This window comes from Fundulus heteroclitus, unplaced genomic scaffold (genome assembly GCF_011125445.2).
Source record: "Fundulus heteroclitus isolate FHET01 unplaced genomic scaffold, MU-UCD_Fhet_4.1 scaffold_52, whole genome shotgun sequence".
In the NCBI taxonomy this organism is placed as follows: domain Eukaryota; kingdom Metazoa; phylum Chordata; class Actinopteri; order Cyprinodontiformes; family Fundulidae; genus Fundulus; species Fundulus heteroclitus.
In genome coordinates, this window is record NW_023396945.1 from 1999893 (window position 1) to 2013006 (window position 13114).

Genomic DNA, 13114 nt, shown 5'->3' on the forward strand with positions numbered 1-13114 from the left:
GACAGCCTGCGTCAGCGTAATTTGTCACCCCGCTGTTGTCACTGCAGACGTGTCACGCGCACTGATGCTCGCTCGTCGTCAGCATTCCCGGTGCGCGCTCGCACACTCTCGCAGGCCTTCCCGGCGTTTTGCACGTGCAGCGAGCGCAAGACCCACAAATCAAACCGGAGACGCGAGCACTGCGCGTACTCGCAGGCTCTCTCACACACTGTAGCACTTGGGTGGTATCCGGAGGATCCTATGACACACTGTTTATTCAACTTCAAAAAGCTGAGGCAGGGGATGAGAGCATTCGGGTTAGCAAGGACATCAATCTGAGGACGCCACATCACTGCGTGTGCTTTGTGCTGCACATGCAGGCCGTTGCATGTGAAATATTTCCTCTTTAGAGCCTCCTGAAAGGAAATCATTGTCCTCCTCGTGCGTTATGAGTTTTCGCCGAGCTTTTTTTTTTTCACAATTGCACTGCATTGTTAGGATGTTCTTTCTTTATCTGCATGTATTTTTCTTCAGACTTTAAAGAAGCAGAGGTTCGGAAGAAGAGAGGAAGATTACGTTTTGGCAAGCACGGGATGCTATGTCACTCTGTCTTTTTGAATATTATTAAGTACTCTTGACCGACAACTAAATAAGAAAACCCACCGGTCGCCCATGTGTTTGCATGGGAGCTGGTTCAACTGGAAACAGTGAGAGGGCTGAAATGCAGAGCGTGCCAAACCACGGAGTGGCGTCTGGGGCTGGGTCCACCGCATCTACTCTGGGCCCCAGGCAGGAGGGGGAAAATAGTTGTACTTCTCTTGCAAAGTCCCCCTTTCCATCTCCATCAGACATCTCACTTGAGCTCTAAGCTCTTCTTGAGTTTAACACTTCCTCCAACTTTTTTTTGTGACTATCGTGCACAATGTAACTCCAAATAGAGGGAATTCACAGGAGAACTTTGTAAAATGTGACCTGGATGTCAAAGGGTAAATCAACCATTCTTAGCTGTATAGCTTTGACCTTTTCGTCTACCTCATTCTGTCACAGTGGAGCTATGGAGGCCCGGTCTTGTGTGATTGAATCCTTCTTGCACTCACTGGTGTAGCAGGTTTTTCTATACGCTTTACACCAGTGATTGTGAAACTTTTTGAAACAAGTACCTCGTCAGTAAATACCACCTTTTCAACATACCACAATGTGACTGACTTTTAAAAACATAAGTACGACCAAACTTGGACTTCGCCATACCATAGTGGCTTTGAGCTCGTGGACAAACAAGCATCAGTATTCGTTCCGTTTTTGGGTCATTTGAACACATATAGTTTTCACTACAGCCTTATAGGGGGTGACAACGTGATAGTTTGGATATATTTGACTCAGAAGAGAAGCTGAAAATCTGCAAGGACTGGCGACCTGTCAAGGGTGTACCCCGCCTCTCGCCCATTGACAGCTGGATATAGGCACCAGCATCCCTCGTGACCCCAATAGGGATAAGCGTGTTGGAAAATGGATGGATGGAGGGATGGCGAAGCTGAAAATAAATGTAAAAAAGGGCCAGGAGTCCTTTGCGGTGTTTGCATTCTTGTTGTCCCTGTGAGATTTTTATTAAAATGGAGAAAGACGTACTTGATACCCGGCCACGGTATTTCTTAAAAACAAGCATTTTCTGGTTGTGCTGGTTCTGATGTGACACATCCTTAAGCCAGTAGTGCAGGACAGGAAGGTAAAAAATTGGCCTTTGTTGTAATCCTAACCCCCAAAAAAACATCCTTGTTAACAAAGTTTTAGGCTAAATAATGTAACAAAAGGTTCACTAGAAGTTGTGAAACCAATAGGGAGTTGAAGGTTTCTCAGCAACTCAGAACTGAAAATCTAACATGGTGACCTTGGATATAACTTTATGACAGGTGTGGTAACGTTTTGCAGTTTTGCAAATGTATTTTTCAGTAAATCTTTTATAAGCAGAGTATTAAACTAATTTGATGAAAATGTTGCTATAGTGTTTTCAGGTGGAGAGTGCAGAGAAATACATCGTTAGCAGCCGTGTTGCTAATACTTTGCCTGGTCACTGAGCACATCTATTAGCAGGGAGCTGGACCTTCAGTTCATCCTGGATGTTTTTAAAATTCTCTCCTCAGCTCTTTTGAGAAATTTCTGAAGCAGCCAGAATATCAGCTGTTCACTAATAATTATCAAAACTTTTGTCGACTTGTTCCAGTTTGAGAACCGTGGCGGTAGATCATCCTTCTCAACAGCTGACTGGCTTAGCTAAAATGCTTCACGATGAAAGGCAGGTTTGTCCGTAGCGTCCAACACAACTAGCAGAGCTTGTTCAAAGCTTAAACTTGTGCTCAGAGAGGGATTAGTGTTTTTTTTCTTCATATTAAATCCTTCAAATACTAATTTGCAATATTTTTTGTTTACATAGAGAGCCCTTTTTACTAAGCCCGTGAGCCAAACTGGCATGAGTGTTTTCTTGATCAGGCCAGGGTTTTGAGACAGAACAGCAAGGCTGGATACATTTACCTAAATCTGACAGTATGGTACATGGTGCCAGAGCTGTAGCCTCTATTCATGAGTCCACTCAGTAAAGTATGATGAAGGAAAGAAAAGAGTCCAGTTTCAAGTCAAGGAGGCCTTCGAGTAAGCAAGATCAGGTTTCTACAGTGCCATGTGTGGAGACCTGGGTTTTAATGAATTCAGAGGACATCTACAGCTTCACATAAAGTAAAGTAACAACCATTTGATAAATATTGTATTTGTTGGTCACAGTTCAGCAGGAAAAAAAAAACTGATTCCGCTGTCTGGAACCCCTGTCAGACACAAAACGACATATTTTATGAGTTGTTTGTCTGACTTTATTTTGTCTGCACAAACACTTCTGATTTATTTGCAAATCAGGCGGATGCGTAAAGCAATGCCAGAAAGAAAATGTGTTTGTCTTTTTGGTTCCAACCCATCCATAATCTGAAATACACCAGTGAGTGCTGTTTTTTAAAGTTGGTATTTACATTAATCTTCTTTTTAATGTGGAAAAACAACAAAAAATAAGATAATGGGCAGATCATTCAGACTTTGTAAATCAACATTGGAGAATGCATTGCTTTTCAGTGGTGCATTACTTTATGGTCTTCACAAAACTAAACTACTGGATGAATTTTTTTATCTTTTGTTTAAGTTTTCCCACACTGAGCTTTTATTGAACTCTTCGGTTCACATCCTTTTTAAAGGTCAATACCCAGAGTTTTTCTGATAAGGGTTCAACGAGCTATGACAATATTAAAACCTGATGATATTTGGCAATTAAATTTCTTGGCTATCTTACGAAGTGCTAACCATTTGAATTAAGTATAATCTATTGTGTTGAGCCCTTGATATGATGGTAAGGACTTTAAGCTTGGCTCCTTCCCTGAGCTACTACAGCGCTCAAGTTTCCCTGTTGTTCAAATGGACATTACCACTCTTGTGTTTGTATCATGTAACAGACTAGAAAGTTCTGAGCAGGGGTCTGCCCTTACAGCTTCTTTATAAAAACGTTGACTCTATTAGTTTTTACTTAATGTTTTTGAAGTGTTTACCTGATGGAAGTGGATCAAACAGAGCATTGCCAGCATGGGAGGGACCTGTGGCGATGTTTGTGGCCCTTCTCTGGACTTGTGCAGCATAAACTGTGTCTAGATTTGGAGATGGCATCCCACAATCCCCTTTGCTGTCCTCACCACCCGTGTCAAGTCCTTCCTCTCCTGTGCCATGCAGCTCCCATACCACACAATTAAATGCTTTCTATTGTAGCTCTATAAATGTTTTTTTAACAGCTTAGTAGAAAGTCCAGTTCATTTTAGTTTCCTGAGGAAGAAGAGTAATTGTTGGACCTTCTTCACCAGGTTGGGAGGCATCACTGTCCAGGACAAATCAGAGAAGATGTGAATGCCCAGGAACTTTATGCTATCCACACGCTCCACCACCTCCCCCTGTATGCAGAGAGCAGCATGTCCAGTCCTGCTAGACCTCCTGTAGTCCTTTATGACCTTGGTATTGCTGGTGTTCAGGATGAGTTTATTCCTGGAGCACCACTGTGTCAGATTGTGGGCCTCCCCTCTGTAGTGGGTCTCATCATTGTAGGACATGAGACCCACCACAGTGGTATCGTCAGCAAACTTGACAACCATGTTTGTGGGGTGGATAGCAGAGCAGTTATGGGTGAAGAGAGCAGGACTGAGGACACAAACCTGAGGTGTACCAGTGTTGAGGATCAGTAGGGCAGATGTGTGTTTCCCTTGGTTGTGGAGCTTCAGAGCCAGCATGTCTAAGAGCACTGTGTTGAAGGTTGAGCTGAAGTCCACGAATAGCATCCTAACAGAGGTGTTGGGATGCTGCAGATGAGTCAGAGCTGATTGAAGTGCTAACAAGACAGCATCGTCTGTAGAGCGATTCTCCCTGTAGGCAAACTTCAGGCTTTCCAGGCCAGCAGGGATGGCGTCCTTGATGTATGTCAGGAAGACCCTCTCGATGCACTTCATGATGACAGTGGTCATAGCAACTGGACGGTTCTCATAGAAGCAGGTGATGGTTGCTTGATGAAATAACCAACATATAAGATTTAAAGGTACAATAGTGACGAGAAAAGTAATGAACTCACACTATAAAGCTCTCTGTCTCGTCTTACTTTTTTTCTATGGCTATGTTTTAGGCACATGCAGCTAGAATAACAACACAGGAATGGTCTTTAATTACTACAAGTTAATATTTTAAAGTCACCTGATGCATTTAAACAACCAGGATTCCAATCAAAGGGAACACCAACCTCATAATCTCAATGTGGAGCATTTCCCACACCAACCACGGTACTGCTACTCTGAGTCAATCCACCATTATTGTGTTAAGTCTCCCCATTCTACTCTTATTGTATAAGAACGGAATGGGAATACTTCCAACACAGGTTTTGTGAAAACTGCCGAAGCTGATGTTACACCACAACTTCTGTCATCTCGCACTTCTGGATACATTTCTGAAATCTGACAGCTGTGTTGTATCGGTGTCTCCACTTTTGATTTATGAACCTTATGACAACAGGCTCAGCTTTATGGGTTTATGACAAAATGGTTTTGTAAAAGAGGCTTAAAAGCTCTTTGCCTTTAAACAATTTGGGAAAGCTCAGATAATTCTCTGTAAGCCATTGATCAATCAATCAATCAATCAATGAATCTTTTGATAAAAGAATCACATCTCAAAACATCAGCTAAAAGTTATGGGCCTTTCACACAGAAAATTACCTGAAGCATGCCACCAAATGAGTTACATAGTGGCTTAAATAAAGCAAAGTGAATGTTTTCAAAAGGCCATCACAAGGCTTTGATTTCAGTCTCATTGAAAATTTGTCGGCAGAGCTGCAAAGGTGGCCCACAAGCTTGACTCGGTTCTATCTGGAGGAATGGGTCAAAATGCCACCAAACTATTGTATAAAGGTTCTTAATCGATGCCCAAAAGGTGTCTCCCAATTCATACAGTTTGGGGGAGTGGTAGCCTAGTGGATAGAGCAGCAGCGATTCGATTCCCACAGAGTGCTACCATGGGTCCCTGAGCAAGACCCTTAGCCCCAGATTTCTCCCCAGGTGCCATTCAATGTAGGTAGCCAACCGCTCCCTAAGTGATGGGTTAGACACATATATATAATGTCCCCTATGTGGTACTATAAAAGGAAATATCTTGATGGTAATTCTATCAATTACCGAGGAAATGTGTGCAAACTTCTGGATTTGAAGAACTTAATTTTAAATAGTCCCTCTTTAAATTTCTAACATTAAGCAAATACTAAAACCTTTTGTAATCCTGACTAACCTAAATCAGTAAAAGCTTAGTCTCTTTTAACTGTAATTGTTTTATAATTTTTTTTAATAAACAATGAATTATTAAGTGTATACATATGCTTATATATATATATATATATATATATATATATATATATATATATATATATATATATATATATATATATATATAAAAGTACAAGGCAGGATTAGAATAAAAGTGCATCACCACAGCCTAAAATGCTTCAAGACATCCATCTCTCAACTTGGTTTCGAATGTGCATTAGTGTTTTGTATCAGAGGAGATTTCGATCATGCTTTGCCTCAATGCTGAGGTTAGCCTTGCAGAACTGCATTAGGTATTAACTTTCCTCTCCTTTTGGGTAAACTCGGCGGGTACATCAAATGCATGCTTTGGCACCGAGATTTACATACCTGTGAAAGCTAAACAGAGTGGCATTGACTCAAGGTGTGGCGCTATATTTGTATCTGACCGCAGCTTTGGACGAGCACAAGTGCAGGGACAAGAGTGCACACACAGACACACACATACAGGCACACACACGCATGCACACACCTCGTAGCACCAAACAGCTGGGAGTGTTTGCAGTGTGAGGAGGCCGTTGGTTCTCCTCTCTGTCTCACACAATGAGCCGTGCGCTGTCTGTGTTTGCACTGCATCTAACTCAAACACCGCCGCGTTTCCGTCCCCTCGCCATTCGAGCACGAACTGAGGTTTGCTTTTGTGAACTGGGAAAGGCTTGGCCTCGGGTTGCACTTGCGAAAAACAAGGGCCAAGTTCATTGAGAAATCACCTAGGATTTCAGAGATGCACCTGATCGGTTTCTCTTTCGTCACTCGTTAAAGTTTTTGACATACCAATCAGGGTCACCGAGATAGTGCACTGTTTAATTTCCCTAACAATGGCAGTCACGAAGCCAGTCGGGCAGCCGAGAAGAAGCTGGTACACTTTAAGACTTCATTTTGGCTCTGTTGAGGAGTGGTTAGTAAGAATTTGGAAAAACAATGAGGTCCATACTTCAGTGACGGCACGAAAAAAAAAGATGCTTTAAACCCACATTCTTTATTATTGTCTTGAATTACATCATAAATGACTTACATTCTGAAATGCCATTAAAGTCAGATTAGTCTAAAACAGCGCAGGCTTGCCATTATTTTTTTCCAGAGGTTCATTATTTATCAGATAAACCCACATGAATCATTCAGGATGAGCACAGCAGCTAATAAATGTCTTCAAAAAGTGTGGAAAAATTGTTGTCCACTCAACCTTTTTTAGTGCACGTTTCCTCAGTACATAAATAGTTTAAGTCAGAAGTTTACATACGCTCATCACAGGAACAACTGGCATATACATTTAGAACTTACTTACTTGAACTTTTTTAAGTGTGAAATGATTAGACAACTTACAATTGCGTTGGTGTTTAAAGGTAAGGATTGGGTAGAAACTCCACATTATTTCCATGTTTCAATTATCAGCGTCAGATGAAGGATGTTCAGGAACAACCCAGAGCGATTGAACTATCTACAAGTTGCTGATCTGAGATGGAGTTTCAGAAGTTAGAGTCCTCTGCCTTCTTAACTTGTACATCCACTTTGCTCCAGGCACAATTGTCAGACACGTTGAAACAGTCACCATATTAATACAGTACACTGACAGTACAGTGTTTTACATCTGAAAGCCTCACCTTTACTCCACCATACATTCTTCTTGTCGTTTTGAGCAAATAGTTCAACATTTGCATTGTTTGACCATAAATTCTTTCCCAGGAATAAATGTGGACAGCTGCAAATTTCTGTTAGATTTAAAATTGTTGATTTTTTTTTTCTCACACAGCACCCTACCAGCCCATGGTGAAACTAAACAAGACTGTTTCCAGTTCATACATACTGCTGAAATCAGATATTTACCTCAACCGTATAAAAAGACAACTCCCTTTTTTGTATCTCTGTCTCACAATTAATTTGAGTAAACTTTTCCTGTTGAAGGTTCGGTAAAATTACCACAGGAAGAGAGAGATTTGTTGTAAAATTGGATAGAATGCAACGTCACCATTTAGACTGCGGAAGCTTTGAAAAAAATCCAATACATAACCAAAATAGCACATATGGAAGTGGCACAAATCTGATCTTTTTTTTTGGGGGGGGTGGGGGTTGAAAAGATCGGAATTGGGCCGTTCACACTGTCATGAAAATGAGGGATATGGGTCACATATGGGCAAAAAGATCAGATCAGAGTCACATTTACCTGCAGTGTAAACTTAATCTTGTATTTGTCCCTTGCCCTGAACACCTGAATCAAATGGCTAAACTACCTCACCAGCTCTTCAGAGCTCTGCTAAAGAGCTCGTACTGGAGACAGGTGTGCTGAAGCAGAAGCATCTAAAATGTGCAGGATACCGGCCCTCAAGGACTTGAGTTTGAGAACACTGCTAAGACTTCAAACTCCACTATTAATGAAAGAATATTTTCATGAAATCTCTGCAGGGTCAACGTTATTCAGTGGAGTTGAATTTTGGAAAAGCAGACATGTCGGACATGTCTGCTTTTCTCTCTCTAAAGTGAAACACAGTCAAAACAAACAAAAAAAAAACATTAAGAGGCGGTTGTTAGTTGTAGATAATTGTATTCCGTGTTTTTATCTTTGTTGTGGCTCTTCGCAGCCAAACCTCAGGTGGATTCAGACTGTCCCGGCCCTCTCTGTCGTTCTCAGAGCTGGCCTGGGCATCAGCCTGCTCGTCAAACACAGGTTCTCTTTGTTGTGTCAGCTGCACATTGAACCTTGTAGGGGCCTCGCATACACAAAGGAATGTTTGGATGGATCCATTACACAGCCCTGCACACCGCTTGTTTGGCTGCTTTGCCCCACAACAGTAATCGGACATTTTAAATAGGTCCGGGAGCCTCTTGGAGGTCTCCGACACTCGATAGTCAGGGAAGGAAAATGCTTCAGAAACAGCACCATCATTCTTCCAAAAGTGACTTACAGGACTGTCCCACCATGAAAAATGAATTGACGGTACGGTGCCCTTCAAAAGTATTCACACCCTTCTACCTTTTCACATCTTGTCTGTTTACAAACTTGAATTTATCTTATTGGTACACCAAGTAGTAGGCCATAGTGGAGAGAAAGGAAAATCACACATGTTTTTGACTTATTTTTTTCTACTAAAAACAGTGTGGCATGCATTTGGATTGAGCCCAGTCTGATACGCCTAAAAAAAGTTCTACAGGTTGTGTGTATTTTGTTCTCCATCTAAATCCAGCTGTTCTTGCTTCTCTTTCTTGTATGCTCTAAATGTCAATCCACTAACCATGTTGGCAAGACTTTAATGCTAACTGCGGCTGTCTTCTCCTTGCTAAACAGTAACATGATTTTATGTTCAACAATGGATTGGCTAGCTTGTCAGATAGTGAACCAATGCAGGCTTTGCAGAAGCAGGAGCATTACATTTTCCTTGTTGCTACCTACAAGCTTAAAGATAAATAAATGAAAAGAATATTTCTTGCTGGAGCATTGGTTCAAAATGCTCCAGCAAGAAATCTGGAGCATTGTATTTAAGCAAATATTTAAATGTGTGGTTAAAACAAACTGTTTAATTTACAGGAGAGAAAAATATATTTTTCTATGCCTACTGTACAGTATGTGAAAGATGAAGCTCAGCTCAGGACTTGACGCATGGATTTAAAAGTTTTTTTTCTGAGAGGTTTATTAAGCAGTAGAGTAACAAACATCATAGATGTGTTTAAAACATTTTTTTTTCCAGATTAATAAAATCCTTCTTTCATCAAGATGGAAGCTGTAACTCAGCATTGGGATTTCATTGGTGTGACTTGGTTGAGGCAGTTTTCTGATAGGCACTGATAACTGACAAAGCTAAACACTGTTGTATAGGGCACCAGTTCTTTAATTATGAGCTGTTGGGTTATTAATATTGTGTTTTGCAGTTTTCAGTATTAGTTTCTAGTAGAGAAAAACTTCAAAAGACCTGCAACTGTAACTGCAACAGAAACTGGTTCTACTGTGTTGATTCACGGGGGCAGGATACTAATAAATCCAACACTTTTCACGATTTCTGTTTATTAAAAAAAACAAAACAAGAAATAACATATAATTCACATCTATGCACTACTTTGTGTTGGTCCCTCGCAAAAAAGTCATTACATCGATTGAAGTAAAAAGGAAAAGAAATTGCATAGGTCCTCTGGACTTTCTTATGGTAGTCTGGATAGCCTGGTTCAAAATTACTCTGTATCTTTTGAACCAGAAAGACTATCATGAGAAAATTATGACACTCCTTAGTGACTTAACCACAAATGAGCTGCTAAAAAGAGGTCCAGGAAGTGGTTATAAGTAGAAGTTGATAAAGTGCCTAAAAGAATTTGGAGCAGGACAAGGCTATTGACCATATTCTGTACCACAGACTGTACCCAGGTGAGGCCACTCCTAGTCAATATGGTTTACCCAAAATTCACAAAAAAGATGTACCAGTAAGACCCATTGTTAGCATGATTAAGTCTGTCACTCACAATGTTTCCAAATATCTGGTGTCTGTACTCAGTCCTTTAGTTTGCAGCTCAGAACACCACATACAGAACACCGATCTTTCCACAGAACAACTGTGCCATTTCCTGAAACTGTGCCCGCAGTCATATGGGGGGGGGGGCAATTATATAGGCAGGAACATGGGTGTGCTGTTGGACCCCAGTTTCTCCCAATGTTCCAAACATGTACATGGAGGTAGAAAACAGAGATTTTGGCTAGCAAGCCATTGGTTCAGGTATGTTGAAGACACCTGGGTTAAAATTAAATCTCGGGAAGTCCAAAATTTCACTGATCACATCAAATATATACATTTCAGATGAGAGGATGTTAAAAAAAATACCAGGTTGGCTTTCCTGCACAGTGTCGTATCAGTCTTGGATGGAGAACAGTTAGAAACTGACACGTACCATAAACCCACCCACACAGACCAGTTGTTGAAGTTTGACTCCCATCACCCATTGGATCAAAGGTTAGGAGTCATCAGGACTCTGTATCACAGATCAGACAATGTCCGTACAAACGCAGAAGCCAAGGAGAGGGAGAAATCACATACAAGACAGGCCCTGTAGCAATGTGCTTATCCCAGTTGGGCTTTCCTCAAAGCAGGCAAGAAATCCAAACCGGCCTCCGGCCAGCCATGAGGTGTAAAGGAGGACCCCAAACCCATATCAGTAGTCGTCCCATATGTTGCGGGAATTTCAGAGAAGCTGAGAAATTTATTTTCTAAACATGACATCCCAGTGGCTTTCAAACCCCAAAACACATTAGAGCAAAGACTGGTTCACCCCAAAGATCCGGTCCCTCGGGCACAAACAGAGCAATGCTGTGTACGCCAGGAGGACTGTGATCAGTTCCACATCGGGGAAACAAAGCAGCCACTAGCCAAAAGGATGGCCCAGCACAGAGGAGCAACGTCATCAGGCCAAGACTCTGCAGTTTACACTCATCTGCAGGCTAGCGGTCACTCTCTCAGGGATGAAGATGTTTGCATCCTGGATAGGGAGGAACTTTGGTCTGAAAGAGGAGTAAAGGAGGCCCTTTTTGTGAAGAGAAACCCCCTGTTGTTAAACAGGGGTGGTGGTCTCCAGGTCCAATTGTCCCCCCTCTTACAATGCTGGCATGGTGAGCATGACTCAGCCCTCTGGGAGCAATAACTGGCCATCACAGCACTTGTGGTCGGTCGGTAGCCTGATTGTCCTCTTTTCCATGTGAACAACCAGTTTTGATTGTCACACTTGAACTTGTTGATCCACTATGCGAGGGCACTGCTTATAACAATGAAAACCCCGTCCAGAGGACCTATCCAATATATTTTTCAACCTGGAGTATTGAGATGCATCAGGACACATAGACTGACGTTTCTAGTTGTGACATACAGGTATGAACACATTTGCAATGTGCAAAGATTTATTCAAAGCTTGGGTTTTCGTTTGAAAATAGCTTACTCCAGTTTCATCTCATGCATTTGTTATTCATCTTGTGTAACTTGCGTTCGACGCATCCTTTATTTCATCTCTTATATTGCTCCTGGCCTCCACTTAACCCCCACACTTTTCTTCCTGTGTGTTTGTGTCTGGAGAAGCCCACTTTGTTGTGTCTGAGCGGTGAAGCATCACAGTGAGCAATGACTTCCTGTGAAATGTGACTGCTATTTCAACCCGAGAGCACAGGCTGCCTGCGGTTTGTCTGTCTGTTCGGTCTGTGCGTCTGCCCTCAAGTTTCCCCTCGGCTTGCAGGGGAAGAAGACGTTTCCGCAGACGCAGAAAGAGTGACAGTCAGGGTTGCCAAAGCTTGTCGGCGGGCTCAGCTTGACTGGAGTTTGCCGCAAGAGAGGATTCAGGGTTGTTTGACAGCAGGAGGGCGCAATGGGCACTTTAAGGTTCCACTGGAGTATTGCTATTCTGAGGCTTCATCCTTTGCTTCCCCTTTCCTCCTCATCTCAGTGTGTCTTTTTCATAAGCTCCTGAGATCCTTAAATTGAACCCGGTTTCGGCTTAGAAGAGAAGTCATCCTTGCCACTGAAGTTAGGGCCATTACCTCAGCGCCCAACAGCATCATAGAGACATTTACAGTCATAACATAAAACTCATCATAAACTAAAGTTTGAAACACATGAAAGGCATCCCGTCTGGTTTTATTAGAATGCGGTGCGACCACGTTTTATTGTGCCCTTTGCTGTTTTCGGACTTTGTTTTAGCAATTACACCAAGCACAGAAACAACAGGCACCATGTGCCATGCTGAAAAGATGCTGTTCTAAGTTAGGATTGGCACTAAAAAGGTAAAACTGAAATCATTCATGTGGAACATTCCCGCGTAATTCAGTTTTAATTGCATGTTAGTTGCTTCAATTCTTGGGAGTTTTAACACAGTGATAAAATGAACCAACGCAAGATCTTGTGATATTAAAAACACCAAAGTATTTTTTGTTAAGGTCTTACTCCAGTTGTTGGCATGATGTGACGTCCCTGGTGATTTAAGTCTAACCTATTATTTTGAGCCTCTGATATATAGTTAATTATTTACGGCTTGGCACACCATTGCATCTATGTTAGAGACAAGAAAGAAGGGAAGTAGTTCCTTCTTTGTTCCGTTTTGCGAACAGAAGACTTTCAAAAAAACTGCCTGCCAGGCATGCTGACAACATTCTGGTTGAACAGCATTGAAGAAGCCTTAACAAATGTTTGTGTGGCTGGATTTTGGGTACTTGCCACAAAAAAGAAATGGTCTCAAATAGATACGAATGATTAAGCAAAAATGTGCCT